This window comes from Oryzias latipes, chromosome 5, assembly GCF_053564925.1.
Source record: "Oryzias latipes strain Hd-rR chromosome 5, Olatipes_Hd-rR_3.1".
In the NCBI taxonomy this organism is placed as follows: domain Eukaryota; kingdom Metazoa; phylum Chordata; class Actinopteri; order Beloniformes; family Adrianichthyidae; genus Oryzias; species Oryzias latipes.
In genome coordinates, this window is record NC_136241.1 from 14,018,168 (window position 1) to 14,037,270 (window position 19,103).

Genomic DNA, 19,103 nt, shown 5'->3' on the forward strand with positions numbered 1-19,103 from the left:
CTTAGTTCAAAATATTTTAGCGCATAATGTTTCTTTTTGCCAAAATATAACAGATTCCTACAGAACTCTGGACATGAAAATCATAAAAGATGAGCAAGTCATTTTAGTAGGTCAGTCAGTCAGTCGGATGGTTGGTCTGTCAGTCAATTACAATTTTGTGTGCACAAATAAGCATTTTTGGACACAAATGAGTGTTTTATTTGAATTTTGTGGGCAGAGATTAGAATTTTACTAGCATTCATTGCACCCAAATCAAGGACTTGTTTGCTAAATTTAGTATTTTTGTGAACACAAATTAGTATTATTTGTAGATTAAAAAATGATTTTGTGAGCACAAAATAGCATTTTATTAGCATTTTGTGGGCCAAAACTAACATTTTGTTTGCACAATTTTTTATTCTGTGGACACAAAGAGCATTGTTGGGACACAAATTATCTGTGTACACTAAGGTAATTTTTTAAAAGGCAATTTTAAACAAAATGTATTATTTTAATACAAACGTTTTAACGAAAACAATGTAAAAAAACAATCTCAAAATATTCAAAAGTTTAAAAAAATTTACAAGCATAAGGTATGATCACAAAACAAGAATAATGACATATACTCCTGGTTTTGTCAACCAGGGGTTTGTGTTTGGCTCCTCTGGAATCTCTACAAATGCCCTTCTGTGCATTGCTCATGTACTGAGCCATGAGTCCTCTTGATGTGTTTGCAACGATGCCTGGCTTGCGCTTCTATGTTGTGGAGAGACAGGTTATTCGCCAGTCTTTGGAGGGGACTGCGCCCTTTAAGGGGATCCTTCTGGACAACAGTTAGGTGATGTACCACCTGAAAATCTCATAGAAACAGTGAATGAAGCATTGAGGGCAATTCCCACCACAACAATCACAGAAACCATTGAACTGGTTTACACTTCATTAAGATCATTAAGATGCTTGGCTATGAGAGCAACCACTTGAGAAAACAATACCCGCCATGGAAGCAACAGTTGGAGGCTAAAATCAAGGCTGCTCAGAGGGATGTGAGTAAGTTGACAGAGGCCCAAAGAGGTGGAATGAAAAAGCAAGTACCTAAGAGATGTGCCCATACCTGAAGCTCTGGTAACTGCCAAACAAAGGCGTCTGGCCTTGAGCAGCTGTACACAAGAGACTATGAAGCCAGATGGATAAACAGGCTTTGCGCAATTGAACCTGTGAATGCGTACGCTCAGCGGCAAGGTCAAAACAGCAGAGCTGACCCACCAAGGCTGGAAAATGAACAGTACTGGAAGAATTTATGGGAGAAAGAGACAGCACATAACAGCAATGTGAAATGACTGGTTTCTCAGAGAAAAGAACATAGCAACCTCCCTGAACAAAATCCAGAAACTATCACAGTGGCAGACATCCAAGAAAGAGTCTCAGGTGTGAAGAACTGGACAGCACCTGGCCCTGACATGCCTGGCTAAAGAAACTCAATGAGCACCTGGCAGCACAAATGAACCAGCTACTAAGAGATGGGACCCACCCCGAATGGCTAACGGAAGGGCGAAACTATCCTGATCCAGAAGGATCACTCAAAGGATGGAGTACCATCCAACTCTTCTTTCACCTTCGGCTTCTCCCATCAGGGGTCGCCACAGTGAAACAACCCTCCCTCGAGGATGAGTCGCAAGGTTTACTTGGCAATATTTTTACGCCGGATGCCCTTCCTGACGCAACCCTCTCAATCCAACCGGGCTTGAGACCGGCACAGCAGCAGAGAAGGGAATAGGGAGCAGCCCGGATTCAAACTCTAGTTTCACGGACGGAATGCGCCGCAATCGAGCACGAGCTAAACCGGCCCCCAACTACCTACCAATAACCTGTCTCTCCACAACATGGAAGCTCATGTCAGGCATCATTGCAACCAAGATAAATAGGCACATGGATCAATTCATGAGTAACACACAGAAGGGCATTGGTAGAGACTCCAGAGGAGCCAAACACCAACTCCTGGTTGACAGAACAGTCGCTCAAGACTGCAAGTCATGACACACCAACCTGTGCACAGCCTGGATTGATTACAAAAAAGCCTATGACACAATGCCACACGTGGATCCCTGAATGCTTGGAGCTGTACAACATCAATAGGACTCAAGAGCCTTCATAGGAAACTCAATGAAGCTGTGGAAAACAACCCTTTGAGCCAAAGGCAAACCAAGGATAAGTGATTCAGTGCTGTCCTGTAGGCCAGCCCTTCTAGCTATTGGTAGGACTTCTTGATATCAGCCACTTCAGTTGTGGTTCGGTGGTACATCCCATGCAGAGGCTTGTCCATCCCATGAGGATCTGTCCTCCATCACCGCATCCTCTGCTCTCCATTGTCTGAGACATTCACTGAGCACACTGTCAGTTGGGGCCTTGAGCTTGATGTACTCATTATATATTCTATATTCTCACATTATTCGACTCGATATATCATAGAAATTTTGATGGTAAATTTAAGGAATTTTCTTTGGTAATTATTAACATGTTATAACAAATTTATAAAAAGTTTAATTTAAGTTAGATTTAATTGTCAAATTGTCAATTTGAATATTTGTTCAGATTTTTATATTGTTTAGTCTTTTCTAAAAATGACCTACAGTTTTTTGATAAATTAATAGCTCAATAAATAACTGTGCTAAAATGAATCCAAGAGTTCAAAGATGACTCATCCATAACAAGAGAGTTAACAGATTAACAGAAAGAAACTGGACCACAATGGATCCATGGTAAATTTTCAGAAGAAACTAAACACAAGAACCTACCTTTTATAAAATAAAATCATCAGTTGTTTTCGGTTTTTAATGTCTTCAGTTTATTATCTAATTCAACTTAAAGGCTAAACACACGTGTAACTTCAGTGATAATCTTACGCTTTCAGCACACATATACACAAACTTAAAAGCTGTTTTTCATTTTTGAGCCAAAAAGGTCTTGACATGGTTACTTTTTGGTAAACACATCACCTTTGTGTAAACACAATATCCAAACTCAAGAGTAATAGGGTCACACATTATCAAAAAAAAAAAAAGAAAAAAAAGCCCTTGATAACAGAATTGATTTGGAGATTCTCATTATTAGCACATTTTAGCTTCAAGCCACATCAGCACCGTCTCCTTTGAATTAGATGGTACCTAAGAACATATCTTTACTTTGATGCCTCTTTTGAGTTTTTTTCCCTCTGTTTTCTTTTTATATATTTTTTTTTATCATCACCCTCTGATTGAAAAAGAAAAGTCTTCCATTAGAGCTAATGGTTGGAAGCAAAAATAGAGGAAAGGATGAAAGACTCAAGGGCTGCAGATAAAAAGACACCATTACAAGTGGGGACGGCAAAACAGGTGAGGACGAAGACAAACTTGGACGACAGAGGGGAGATCTTTGAAGTGACATTCACATATTCTTTGAACTTCCTTTTTGTCCAGAAGAAACGGTGGTTTATGTTTAGATTTGACCCCACAGCTTCACGTTTGATGTCTTAACAACCAGGTGGGGAAAAAAATCGGAACAACGATGCGATTTTGCATAGATGGGAAAGACCAACAAAGTGTTTCACGATTTAAACCTCCATTACAATATCTTCAAAGAAAACAATCTAGCACTTTTTTCACTTCATCTCTTATTAAATATTCATGGAAATTGTTATGCAAAGTGTGGAATGGTATGTCTATTTAAGAGGAAAATGGAAAGTATACGTCTGTTTATTCTCTGAAGGATTATGATGCTTATGTTTCTCAGCACCAAAGGTCATGAGGGATTCTGTTGTTTCGAATTACAGTCAGTCAGAAAGGCAGACAGCATAATCATACAAAAAGTAATATTCATATGCAAGATGAAATTCAAAAAAACATATAGATAAGGACAGACTTTAAGCTAAATAAATTGATTTTCTCTATGAGGTTATTTGTTGGTATATTACATTATGGTTGCTGGGAATAAAGCGGTTTGCTGGTATGTACAGAACAACTTTTACATTCATCATCTGATTGTCTTCCTCTGCTTGCCAAAGTTAGTAGACACATCAGTGATGACATAACTCTCTTTAATGTTTGATTGGATCCACTTTCTGTGGAACACGCACACAGAAACATGCGTCAGGCAGGCGGATTCATTTCTCAAAGATTGATGCAATCAGTTGCTGAAATGAATGGAAATTAATACAAATTTAATTTCAGAAGACCAGACAGTCTCAGTTTTTTCACTGATTTAGTCTAAATCTGAGCTCGAGTATACCACTGAATCACTCAATGTGTGATAGTTCTGACATTTTTTATGTATAAAAAAATATATATATATATATTTCTCCCCCTCCAGTTTATCACCCAAGCTCTGGTCCTCTACCAAAGGCCAGGGAGTTTGAAGTTCCTGTGCAGTACCTTAGCTCTTTTTCATCAGTACACTGAGATGAGATGTCTGAGGTTTTTCCAGGGATCTGCTGTGGCCACCCCCTCCAGTTTGGAGGTACTCCAGTTCTTCCCTGAGACCCTGGTATTTCTCCAGTTTCTCATACTCCCTCCTTCTACCTCATGTTGCCATCACTTAGTACTGCCACATCCACAATGGCTTTCCTCTGTTCTTCATCCACCATTATCATCTTTCATTCTGTATCTGGAAGGCTACAGGATTTTTGCTGTTGTCTGTCTGTCTGTTTTATTCCATTCTTCCATCCATTCTTTCATCCCATCCATCCATTTATGTAAAATTATTTCTTTCCTTCCATCCCTCCCTCCCTCCATCCAAAACAGTGTTTCTTTTTTTTGTTAAGTACTTTCTGCATGGTCCTATTATCAAGTCATCATCATTATAACAATATATTTTAATTTTCTTATTCTTAAAGCTGTAGCTTTAATTCTGTCTTTCTTTATTGCAGTTTGCTGCCATAAATAGCAATAGTAGTCGTGGATGATTTACGGAGTTCATTCTGTGAGGTGGTCACTGCGTGTTTCTCACTGCGGTGTTTATGGCGGGGTCTGTAGCCGAGATTAATGCCATCATAAATTTCTCACCAAATTTAACGCAGATACAGTTCTTTCTTATTTCATTTGTATCTTTGTTTGCTTAAATACATGTCAAAATTTTGGGAATGAACAAAGGCGACTAAATATTGGATGTTGGAAGAAGTCTGTTTTCAGAGTCACAAACTGTGTTAAATGAAATGTAGAAGCGCTGCACCACAAAATTTCCCTCCCATGCAGACAATTCCCCCAGTTGTACACATTTTGAATTCAATGCAAGGCAGAAAAGTGTAATAATCAAGACAAGTATTGTTTACCAGTCCTAATGTGCAAGCTGTGAAATAAGTTAAGTAATCATTTACAAGACTTTGTTATGAGTTAGAGAAGTCAATAAGCCATTAAAATATGCGGAAAAGAAAATGTTATTGTAGAATTTACAATGGTTCAATGATGAGATGCTAAATGTAAAAAATGAACTGCAGGTTCCACTGTAAAAGTCCTGTACACACACTTTGTTTTGTTGCAAACATTTAAGGAGAGAGCTGTTTCTGCCTTTTAAGATACGGCTTTTTTGCAGGGATTTTCTTTCGGGGAACAAAAACATGATGCTGAAGATCAGAGGGGAGGCCAGACTGCTGTGAGATGACAGAAAATCAACAGAAAAGCAACCATCACTTAAGAATAAATGATGGCACAGCTGGAAGCAGTGATATGTCAAATTCTGTTGTAAAGCTTTGGTAATGATCTAAAAAACAAACTCATTCATGCTCTCACATATACACACCTTCACCCTATTATATCCTGTTAAAGGGTCAATATCATGCTGTTCTAAGAGTAAACCATATCCATATATGTGACAAATTATTACATTTGGCACACAAAAGAACAATGAAAAAAAAAAAGACTTTTCATAGTTCATTATCCTACCCGGAAGTAAGATGACTTAATCTCTCAGGCACCACCTTTCACTCCATGTGGGGCGACGCCCATTTCATGACGTCAACCTAAAGCCAACCTCGGCAGCGTGTCTGCATTTCAGCCATGAAACCAAACCACATCCAAACTTCTGAAAAAGAGGGATATACCTATTGTGAAGCCTTACAAAAGCGTTTTGCCGATCACTGTTAGCTCCGCGGAAAAGCAGGTGTTTGTGTTTGGTTTTTGTGAGGAATGAACATTGTAAGACACTTAAAAGCTCTAAACATGGATTTTAAAGCGTCTTTTTTTTAAATAACCAGGGGGCGTTTTTAATTATTTGAGTTTTAGGTAAATAAAGTAAAAAAAAAATCCCTTTGGGCCTCTAAATTATAAAAAAAAGTGTTAAGAACAAACCACTTTGTCTTACCTATTCACCTTAAGGTGTTTTTCTGTAAGCTGACCTTGACCAACCACATTTCCATGCTGTGTAGAGAGTTGATCTTTCACTTTGCTAAATGTCACTGTATTTCCCACATGTGCACTTGCTTTTCCTCTGTTGCTTTCAGGCATCAACTCAAGGAATGTTTTGGTCTCCCAATTTAACCGACACAGGCTTAATGGAATTTCCCCCAAAGGATTCCTCATTTTTTTTCTTTAAAAAGAAATAAAATAAAATCACTTGCATACAAACACATTATTTAGGAAAAGGTCTATATTTATCTACACATTTCACCTTCTTTCAGATAATTACCTATTTTTTTATTTGAGGGCCATATTACTTTTTCTTCATGCAAAGGTTTAAATATAGAGGCAATGTCACACAGCCACCTCGTACATGTTGTGCATGTTGTACAGATCAAAATTCGTCCTACGTGAATATACGTGGAAAAAGTCAGAAGAGTTCTCATCTTTACGTGAAGTTTTCACAGATGTGTCACAAATGAGCTACGTTAAAACCACGAAAAGAACATGTAAATCAATGTACAACATGAACCATCTGTAATTAATGCACTGTTTATATGCAATTTATTAATGATTAATGCGTCAATCAACCACGGGCTGCACGGTGGCACAGTCGTTAGCGCTCTTGCTTTACAGCAAGAAGGCCCCGGTTCAAGTCCTGGCTGGGGGACTTGAAACAGATCATCAATGTGGGACCTTTCTGTTTGGTTTTGCATGTTCTCCCTGTTCATGTGTGGGTTTTCTCCGGGGACTCCGGCTTCCTCCCACCGTCCAAAAACATGCTTCATAGGTCAATTGGTAACTAAGTGTTGTCCCTATTGTCCTTAGGTGTGAATGTGAGAGTGAACAGATGTGTGATATGTGGCCTTGCGACAGACTGGCGACCTGTCCTGGATGTCTCTTGCCTCCGCCCACAAGTGGCCGGGATAGGCTCCGGCAACCCCGTGACCCCAAAATGGAATAAACGGAAGAAGATGAATGGATGAGTAATGCGTCAATTGTGTAATTTCAAAGTGATATGTTTACCGTCTATACAATATAAAAGTCATATGCCGATGGTACATCCGTGAAAAGCTTGTTAGACATATGTGAATTGTGGAAATCCATTAATTTGTGTATGCATCTCACAAAAATCCCTCACAATTGCATAAGATTTACCTAATGAATGCATATAAACTACGTAAAATACACATAAACTGCATCATTCTTACCCAACCAAAAAATGAATTACCGGTGTGTATATCACGCATGTATAATGAAAGTGATATGGTGCCTCTGTCAGACTCCTCCCCCTCTCCTCTCCTCTCCACTTGGCTGCTGATTCTCCCCAGCTGCGACCACTTACCTCATCACCTCTTCCGCCTTCATAAGGAGCTCCAGGATCATCAGTCTTCGCCAGTCCGTTGCCCCTGATGGAATCCATAACCACGAGTGGTCGCCAGAATCAGCCTCAGCCCGAATCCCCATTCTGTCTTCTCCTGCGGTCATACCTCGAGCCTCTGCCGTTGCCTCCGTACCTCGGACCTCCACTTCAGACGGCTGCTCATTCCTGTGGAAGAAACCACCAGTGACGCCACCAGCATCTGCCTCAAGCCAGGGACATACCTCATGTCCTGCTCACACTCTGCCTCAAGAATCACCCATTAAATTCTCTTACCTGACACGCTCGTCTTCCACTGTGTTTCTTCTGGGTTCCAGCATCTGGGTCCGAAAGTGTTCTGTAGCCATGACAGAACGGACTGGCCATAATCCCGACCCAGCTGACCCGGAAGGACTCAGACTAGCCGTTTCCCAACAAGGTATCATGCTCGGACGTCAAGCGGATGCCCTGTCACAAATGGCTGCAGCCCAGCAGGACCTTTTTCATCACCTGGATGGTATGACTCAGACTTTACATGAAATAACAAGTCAATTTTCCCATGTTTCGCCCGCTACAGCTCATGCTCCCGTCAATCCACCTCCTTCCGCTTCCGGATTATCGTCCGCCCCCGAAAATATCCGACTCCAACCGGAACCCTTCGTCGGGGATGTTTTAAGCCTGCGGAGGGTTTTTGCTGCAGTACCAGTTGATTTGTCAACAAGTTCCCAGATATTATCAAACCGACCACAGTAAGATCACACTCATTGTCAATTCACTGCGAAACAAAGCTCTCCAGTGGGCTCAAGCCTTTCTCTCTGCCAATCCCATCACTCACCTGTCTTATGAACGTTTCCTCAGTGAATTTCGCCTTATATTTGACCAACCTCGTAAGCAGGAAGAAGCGACCCGGCGGTTTCTTGCACTCAAACAGCGGAGCCGACCCGTTAGCGATCACATAATCGACTTCCGCATCCTGGCCCGATCTGGCTCTAAAGGGTATTTTTTACCAATCCCTGAACGAGTAAATAAAAGACCACCTCTGTTCTCAACCTGAGGCACACTCCTTCGAGGAGCTAGTTTCTGCTGCTCTTAGATCAGACATTAGGATACGAGAACGTCAAAGGGAGCGAAATCATCCACCTCCTCGTCCTATAAAAACCACTCACTCGCCACCGATCGAACAAAGCATGATCACCGAGCTCCCCGTTACCTCCAAACCTCCGGATGAACCCATGCAGATCGGCCACTCTAGGCTATCGGAAGAGGAGCGACGCAGGAGACGCAAAGTTGGAGCTTGCTTCTACTGTGGGACTAAAGGCCACGTAGTTTCTGTTTGTCCACTGCGTTTAAACTCCCAAGCCCCTCGCTAGACGACAGGCCGCGAGGGGAGAGCACATCCACTGATTCTGGTAAAGAATTTCTGTTTTTACCTGTCAAGTTATGCCTCGACATTCAAGTTCATGATTTAAGGGCCCTCATTGACTCTGGGGCTGAGCAGAGCTTAATTGATTTCCATGTTGTCAACCGCTTGTCCATCCCCACAGAACCCCTGGACACCCCCATAGAAGCATCCGGTCTTGGGGGTCAGCACCTATCACGTATTACTCACCGCACCAAGCCCATCCTGCTAGTCACGTCAGGTAACCATAGAGAATCTATCCAATTTTTCCTCACTCAGTCTGCCCACACTCCTATTGTATTGGGTTTCTCCTGGCTAAAATTACATAACCCTCAGTTTAACTGGTCCCAGGGATCCATCACTCAATGGAGCCCTTACAGCCTCGCTAACTGCCTATTATCCGCCGTACCATGTGTGTCTACCCCTGACCCCGAGAGTTTTGTTCCCATAGATTTAACTGCTATTCCGCATTGTTACCACAACTTAAAAGCTGTGTTTAGCAAAACCAAGACTAGCGTTCTTCCTCCTCACAGACCATATGATTGTGAGATTAATATCCTGCCAGGTGCTCCCTTACCTAAGGGCCGACTGTTTAACCTGTCTGGTCCCGAGAAGACCGCTATGGAGCAATACGTTCAGGAAGCGCTCGCTTTGGGTCACATTCGACCTTCTTCCTCCCCTGTGGGGGCAGGATTTTTCTTTGTGGAAAAAACAGATAAAACACTCAGGCCATGCATTGACTACCGCAAACTTAATCAGATCACTGTTAAAGATAAATACTCTCTGCCATCAGTTTTCGACTCCGTTCAGAAAGCCCGCATTTTTACTAAGCTTGACCTCCGTAATGCTTATCATTTGGTTCGCATCAAAGATGGTGACGAATGGAAGACTGCCTTTAACACCCCCCTTGGGCACTATGAATATTTGGTCATGCCCTTTGGCCTCACCAACGCCCCGGCAGTCTCCAGAGAATGGTTAATGACATCCTTCGTGACTTTCTCAATCGTTTCATTTTTGTATACTTAGATGACATACTCATCTACTCTCATGATCAGGCCCAGCACGAACATCATGTACGTCTAGTACTCGAGAGGTTACTTGAAAATCAGCTCTACGTCAAGCATGAGAAATGCGAGTTCCATGTATCTACTGTCCAGTTCTTAGGCTACATCATAGAGGCCGGCTGCATTCGTCCTGACCTCTCTAAGATTGAGGCTGTCACCATCTGGGCACCTCCTGAAAATCGTAAGAAACTTCAACAATTCTTAGGTTTCGCAAACTTCTACAGACGTTTCATCAGAAACTATAGCAGCATCGCTTCCCCACTCACTCGTCTTACGTCCATAAATCGTCCGTTCATCTGGACCACGGAAGCTCAGCAAGCCTTCGACAAAGTCAAAAACCTTTTTGTTACTGCTCCCATCCTCATCCAACCTGACCCATCACGACAATTCATTGTCGAAGTGGATGCTTCGGACTCTGGTGTTGGGGCTGTCCTCTCCCAAAAGGAAGCCACCACAGGCAAATTGAAACCTTGTGCCTTTTTCTCGCGCAAACTGTCACCAGCAAAACAGAATTACGATGTTGGGAACCGGGAGCTACTCGCCATCAAGCTGGCGCTGGAGGAGTGGCGTCACTGGTTGGAGGGAGCCGAGCAGCCGTTTATCGTATGGACTGACCATAAGAACCTGGCCTATATCCTTTCCGCCAAGAGCATCAACTCCAGGCAAGCTCGATGGTGTCTCTTTTTCGACCGCTTCAATTTCACGATCACTTACAGACCCGGATCCCGTAATGTCAAGCCTGACGCTCTGTCCCGGAAATACAGCCCTTCTGAACACACCCCCTCCAATATACTACCATCCACCTGCATAATCGGAGCCCTCACTTGGGATATCGAAAATAAGGTACTCCAAGCCCTGAGTAACATCAACGACCACCCTCCTGTCCCCAGGGGTACCCTGTTTGTTCCGGCTGAGCTTCGTTCGGAGGTCATCACCTGGGGGCATACCTCCCGTTTAGCCTGCCACGGGGGAGTGCACCGGACCCTGAGTCTTATCCGTAAGAGGTTCCATTGGCCTGCCATGGGAAAGGACGTGCGGGAGTACGTCGCAGCCTGCTCCACGTGTGCCCGGTCTAAGTCTTCATCCTCAGCCCCAGCAGGTCTGCTCCATCCCCTTCCTACTCCCGACCGCCCCTGGTCTCACCTGGCCATGGATTTTGTCACTGGTCTCCCCCTGTCACACGGTAACACAGTCATCCTCACCGTTGTGGATCGTTTTTCAAAGATGGCTCATTTCATTCCCCTTCCTCAACTCCCCACGGCCACTGAGACAGCTAACCTCATGGTCAACCACGTTTTTCGCCACCATGGCATCCCTGTGGACATTGTCTCCTACCGTGGCCCCCAGTTCACTTCTCAGGTCTGGAAGGCCTTCTGTTCGGCCTTGGGGGCCACGCTCAGTCTCACTTCCGGCTACCATCCACAGTCTAATGGCCAAGCGGAGAGAGCGAACCAGGAACTGGAGGCAGCCCTTCGCTGTCTGGCGGCACAGAATCAACAGGACTGGTCCCAATTCCTTGTATGGATCGAGTATGCCCATAATACTCACCCATCGTCTGCCACCAGGATCTCTCCTTTTGAGGCCGCCCTCGGGTACTCACCACCTCTGTTTCCCTCACAGGAATTGGATCTGGCAGTGCCTTCCGTCCAACATCACCTGCAGCGTTGCCAACGCATTTGGACTCAGACGAAGGCCGCTCTCCTCCGCACCAAGGAGAGCAACTGCCAGATCGCCAACCGTCGCAGGGTGGTGGGGCCCGATTACCAACCAGGTCAAAGGGTATGGCTCTCAACTCGTAACATTCCCATTCAGGCATCCTCAAAGAAACTGGCTCCACGGTTCATCGGACCCTATGTCATTGAAAAGCTCATCAACCCTACCTGTGTCCGTCTCCGTCTTCCTAAAGCCCTGAAAGTTCACCCTTCTTTCCACATCTCTCAGATCAAACCAGTCCAGGACAGTCCTCTGTGCCCGCCGTCCGCTTCCCCACCACCCGCCCGGGTCATCGACGGGGCTCCGGCCTACGACGTCAACCGGATTCTGGATGTCCGCCGTAGGGGTCGTGGATTCCAGTTCCTGGTCGACTGGGTGGGCTACGGTCCGGAGGAGCGCTCCTGGATTCCCCGCTCGTTTATTTTGGACCCCTCGCTCATTGAGGATTTCTTCCGTGCCCACCCAGATCGCCGCCCTTGACCGCCTGGAGGCGGTCGTTGAGGGGGGGGGTACTGATATGGTGCCTCTGTCAGACTCCTCCCCCTCTCCTGTCCACTTGGCTGCTGATTCTCCCCAGCTGCGACCACTTACCTCATCACCTCTTCCGCCTTCATAAAGAGCTCCAGGATCATCAGTCTTTGCCAGTCCGTTGCCCCTGATGGAATCCATAACCACGAGTGGTCGCCAGAATCAGCCTCAGCCCGGATCCCCCATTCTGTCTTCTCCTGCGGTCGAGCCTCTGCCGTTGCCTCCGTACCTCTGACCTCCACTTCAGACGGCTGTTCATTCCTGTGGAAGAACCCACCAGTGACGCCACCAGCATCTGCCTCAAGCCAGGGACCTACCTCATGTCCTGCTCACACTCTGCCTCAAGAATCACCCATTAAATTCTCTTACCTGCCACGCTCGTCTTCCGCTGTGTTTCTTCTGGGTTCCAGCATCTGGGTCCGAAAGTGTTCTGTAGCCATGACAGAAAGAACGAAATTTCTTATGTAGTAAATGGGCAAAATGTACGGAGTGGATGTGTGACAGGGCCTTAACAGCTGTCTGTAACACATAAAATAGGTATTTTATGTGACCAACAAAATAATCCTATTTTCCCATGACGAAAAAAAAGGATTATGTTTCAATAACGCTGTTGTATTGAGAAATAATTGGCAAATATTTTATGGCACTAACACAATTTAATAATATCTGCAAAATAATTCCTACACTTTCAAAGTAAAGCCTAAAGCTAATAGATTAAAGTATAATTCCAAAGTATAAAAAAAGGAAAATAATTATACCTCTTTCACTCCCTTGTTCATAAACATAGATAAATATACTAATGCAAGTTGTATGAATAGTATTTGAAAAGATGTTCAAAATTTACGATAACTGTAACAGCCAAAATATGTATCATATGAAAAAGGCAAATTATGCCATCAAAATGTCCAGGTTGGGCAGCCATCATTGTTGACAGACATTTCCACAGTCTCCCTTGGAGAGGAAGTAAATATACCTTATTGACTATGTTTACCCTCAGGCCATCCAAAACTAATCAATAGCTGAAAAACGTCAGAGTAAATGAAAATACCACAGATCTTGTACCACACCAACACTTTGCCCCTGCTTTTTGTTTTAAAGAGATCAATTGTCTGAGTTCATATTGTCAGGCCCTTAATATTCTCCCTCAAGGCTTGTGGTTTAGCTATTTAGTCCTGTAAAAAGGGGGCTTGATTGATGGCATCGACGCATGTTTACTGAGGCTGGGAAATCCTCATGCTGCTCCTTATTTCTGCACACAACCCTGCATCACTAGATTTTTATCAGTAATTTGTATGTGTATAATGATTAATTCTAACAACTTTTTGATTCATATCATCATTTCTGGTTGCTGACATGTAGGGATGTCCCAATCAGGTTTTGGGCCCGATCCAATTCTTTGTCATTTCATTCTAATGCCGATAGAGTCCTAATCCGATATTTTTGTTACACATTTAAAAAAATGAAAAGATTTAAAAAACATATTCATGTCGTCCCACTTTTTTATTTCATTAACCTTCTTCTATCATTTAACACTTAAACAGAGCACTTCTGTGAAATAACTTGAATGATCAAGTAAAGGTACTGCAGCTAATAACTAGGACGATAATTAACTATTATCTAGTAAACATAGGTAATAGCAGTCGTGTGAGAAAGTTTAGTGACTTTAGCTTCAATATCTTCAGAACCTTTGAACATTTTTCACCAAAAATTCTTAAAAATGAATGATGACTCTGTTGTAGCGGATAGTATTAAAACCAGTTGTTATTTATGCATTTATTTTTAAGACTATGGGATTCTTTTTTAATCTCTTACAACTTTAGCCTCTTAAGACATCACATTCTGGGTTTTATTGCAACAGAAGTTCATTTACTTAACTGGGGCTCTGTCAGAGAAATAAAAAAGGCATTTCAAAGAAGAGCTTGGGTATTTAGGGGTTGAATCACGCTCTAGCACAGTCAGCAGCTGCTGTGTGTGTGTGTGTGTGTGAGATATTTAGCCTAGTCACTACGCTAGCTTGTTGCATTTGCAAAGTTGGACGCCATATTGGATAGATCGAGATGCCGACTTACAGCTGTGCTACAATCGCACAAACAGAGCTGGCAAAAACAAGTATGTGACTTTCCCTGCTAATTAATTACTGTCAGCTAGTAAAGGAGAACTTATGGAAAGTGAATGTTTAGGCTGGAGTCTATTCCAAGTTAATGGTAGCATTAGACTTTGCACTATTTACACATTTTCTGGAAGAACCACCAATCTTTTTCTGTTTTTTGAAAGATGAATATGGTATTTCTATGTGTGTTCCACCGTAGATCAGACCAGACAACCCGTTGTATTTAAGCATATTACTGAGGAATTAAGCGGAGCAATAGAAAATAACCAGGATTTCCTTAGAGAGAAGAGCCCAGCGCCCAATTCCCTGTCAGAAAGGCAGAAAGGACTATGTGGAGTATGAAAAAACTGCCTTCCAGGTGTCGCGCAGGTGCCTGAGTCCTGATTGAGGTATGGTGGGATCCACTTTTGCATTTGCCCCACGACCGTGCGCCCCCTGGACCTCACAGCCCCATCTGGGGCGGTGTCGGCTACCCACCCGACCCGTTTGTAAACACGGACCGAGGAGTCTAACAGTGATAAATCATAGTATGTGTGTATATTTGAGTATTATCACGTGAATCAGATATACATTGCGTTTCCTACAATGATGTATCTATTCATAGGAAAGTTTAAATGTCGTTCATCTGTTGCACTTTGTGCTAAAACAATAAAACCTGGGTTTTATTTTTGTGATGATGAGAGTTCTTGTCTTTTTCAAAATCATACAAAAATAAAGCATTATATGGTCATTTTACTTTATCTACTAAGCCATATCTCAGTGTTTAGTGACCTGTCCAATATGACGTTGCTCTTTACGTATCTTGGACAATGGTAACAGATAGCGTATCTAGCAATATAACTCATTGGCTGTGCAGCCGTTAATAACGAAAAAAACCCAGATCTTTTTTCTTGTTGAAATGCATTTGTGGGTTGTTTTTGCGTTAAGAGAGGCCAATAGAGATTTTTAATGCCATTTGAAATGTTTTTAAAAGAGTTATTAGTCCCAGAAATCCTAATCTATCGCTATTGCAAGCTAGACTGAATTGTTTTTGTCAGCCTCCTGCTTGAACTGGAGCTGAATTCTGCTGAGCTTTACGGCAATAAAATGGTGTGATCTTCTCATGATATGCAAACTTCTAGTAACATATTTATCCGGAATAAAAAGCTTGAAATATATAGTTTTAGTCATAATAATAATAAAATAATTATTCAATACTGATCGGGAGACAACATCCGATATTGATCGCGTTACATTTTGATTTTTTTTATTTTGATTTGAAATGGTTTATTTCAAGCAATCAAATAGAAATAATACACAAAAGCAATATAATCATCAGTTATACATTCATACAGTAACTAATCAAACTTAGGATGATTAGACATAATTAATAAATATTGCTTGAAAGGGAGTGGAAGGAAGCAAACTTATATAATCCCACCCCGTTATACTATAACCATTTTATTACATGATTTATCAATATCCGGTTCCTAGGTTTTATCAGACAGAATTAAGAATCATAAGGTATTGATAAAGCACATGCCAAAGATGAATTACTTAAGTACTACGTCAAAAATAACCCCTTTAGGAATCAACATGGCAAATGCAGCATCTGAAATATATGCAGATTATGTTACTTTTAAAAGTCATTCATATGCTTTAAAACATAATACTATATCAGTAAAATAGACACAACACTGTTTAATTGTTTATAACTGTTATATAACTGTTTATAAAATTATGCTACATTAGGAAAGATTTTTGAATCAATTTATCAATTTTAGGAGCTAGTGAAGTAATATCATCAAAAGTCAATCAATTTAACGATTTTCAATAAGTGATTAATCATTTGTTTTACTCTTTTTATATATTTTTTGTATTTTTATTTTTTTATAATAAAGTAATGCTGTAGGGGAAAAATAAAAAGGGTCCATAAACTGTCGAATTGTCCAAGGTTGGTATTTCTTCTTTTACTGATAACAGCCGATCTTCTGGGTTTAAGCAGTTTACAGTTCACTTCGATGTTATGTCTGCAGACATTAGATCCAGGTCCATATCCTTCTTCAGCTGATATCAGCTGCGGTGAAAGTTGAGGTCAAGTTGTCTGCAGGTCAGAACTCTCTGCTGTTATTCAGGTGACGTCAGACATACAGAGAAAGTGATGAATCCAGGTGTCATATTTCTTGAAATTATTTGGCTCTTTGATTTATTACTCCATGTTGTTTCAGACAACCGTAATCAGGATGACCATTAAAATAATACAAACGTAATGTTATTAGAACATTCTACCACACTGTATGGTCACATATTTGTGCAACAACTTGCTTGACAGATTGATCTGGTTGTATTGTAGAAATATAAATTGATTTATCAATTAATTTGATTTATAGTTACACCCCTACTAATTTGGGTTGTCTAAATAAACTCTTTAATTTCACGAAGAAACAAAAGTTTTTTCTTTAGAGTACTTGACAGGATCCAGTCAGTAAACACATCCTACATACTATATTAAATATTTCATAACTTAGCAGGAAACATTTATGGAGACATATGAGATTTGACAGAAAAAGGTCAAACAAACTGAAAACATTAAACGTTTTATCTAAAATAAATCATTTTGAATGTAGAGACATAATTCTCTTGGCCTTGTTGTCCAGCTGTGTCTTCTTGGGAAGAAAGAAAAAACTATGACGGATGATTGTAAAAGTAATGTTAAGTTTTGGGGAAAAAATTACAAGTTACCAAAAAACCTTTTGAAAGAAAATGGCAAAAATCCACTAGTGAAATACCTCAGATTTTTTCTCTTCATAAAGAGTTTTAAAGTGCTTATTAATCTTCAGAGCACATCTATACATTTTCAAAAAGAAGCAATACATTTACAACAGCCCTGCTGGAAAGAAAGTCAAACAAAATGTCTTCTGTGTTTGCTAAAAACGCTCCGCAGAAATTGCAAAGGAAAGGTATTAATAAATATTTGTGGCCTACGGAGCATATAATACGAATCTGAAATTGTCTGAATGCATTAGTTATTATCTCATTGTATAGACAGCCATTACTTACTTTGATGTTTCCCTCCATTTGTGTCACTTATATTCGAAAGCTCGATATGCAAAGGAACCAAAATCCCGGCTGTGCAAATAAGGGACTTTATTAAGCGTTTGTGCCGTCTCTGGCACATGGAACACAAATCAGCTTCAAGTAGTGTGTGTGATGTGGAAGAGGTCAAGGGAAGCAATATACCCTGCTGGGACCTGATGATTACTTTGCAAGATATGTAAGCAGCAGGAGCCTTCGGCTGAGGCCCACCTGCTTAAAGCTTCAATCCTGAATCCCAGTGCCTTCAAAACAGCCCCAACCTCTTCAGTGCAGTTCAAGCTTCGTTTTCTGATTGTGTTTTATTTTCATTACGACCCGGAAAAATTGTTCCAAAACCGAATTTTCTCTCGTTTGAGTTATTTTTTTACTCCAACTCACTGTAGTGAGCTCAAAATGAGTGAATTAGGCATTTCCAGCATGTCAAAATCACCAAAAATATGTTTTTATTTGCCTCATTTAGTTCTCAAGGTTTATTAAAGGCATCAGACAGCAGGGTCTATTGATTATTTAAAAGCACTACTGGAAAATATGACAGTACCAGCAGTGTGAAAGCACACCAAATGAGATACATAAACAAGAAATCATACAGACATAAAACATAAAAAGAGAGAAAGGGTTCTGTGAGACCATAGGTGTATTCTAGTACAATTTTTAAAATGTAATATTTGTTTTGTGGTTTTTGTCCACAGTGTCACCACCAGTTGAAGGTCAGTCAAGAGACCCATAGATTTTCTGTTTCTCTCTTAAGGGTATTTTTACAGACACAATTTCGATTTTCACAGGAAGCCCTCCTTGGCACATCTTTCATCAAGATGGCAAAGTTTCATGGTTGCACAAACCGGAAAAAATCCGATCTCATGGCTGAAGTAGTTCTGCAGTAATGGCTTAAAAACAAAAAAATCTCCTGTATGACCATGTAGACCAACTGAAACAGCATCCTTGCTTTTTTAAATTAGATAGATGTTTTCTAAATAAAGGAAGAATAAATAGATAGATATTTTCCATGCATCTGTATGCATGGGTATTCAAAATATCATTGTTGGTTAAAAAATCCCCAGAAAGATGTTGTGTTTGCCAGTTTGCATTTACACAGACATTATAACAACATTATTTCATGCTACCGTATTTTCGGCACTATAGGGCCCACTTAAAAGCCTTCATTTTTTCCATAAAATGACAGTGGGCTTTATAATCTGGAATGACTTGAATATAGTTATATACAGTTATTACCCACAAGCTATTAGACTATTGAACTCCGAATAGCACCTTCAATGGTCAAGACTGGACATGTACAACACTATGCGCAATAGCATCCCCAAACTCAACCCTTGTATTTAATTTAATCTGCACCTTGTACCTATCTGTGAAGAATAGTTAGAAACTGCCTTTAACTTTTATTACACTAATGGTTTAAACTTAATTCACTGAGCATGTATTGTCATCTCAAAATTATATTACATTTGAAGAAAGCACAGCCAAACTATTGTTCTAACAGTTTCTTCCCATACTCCCT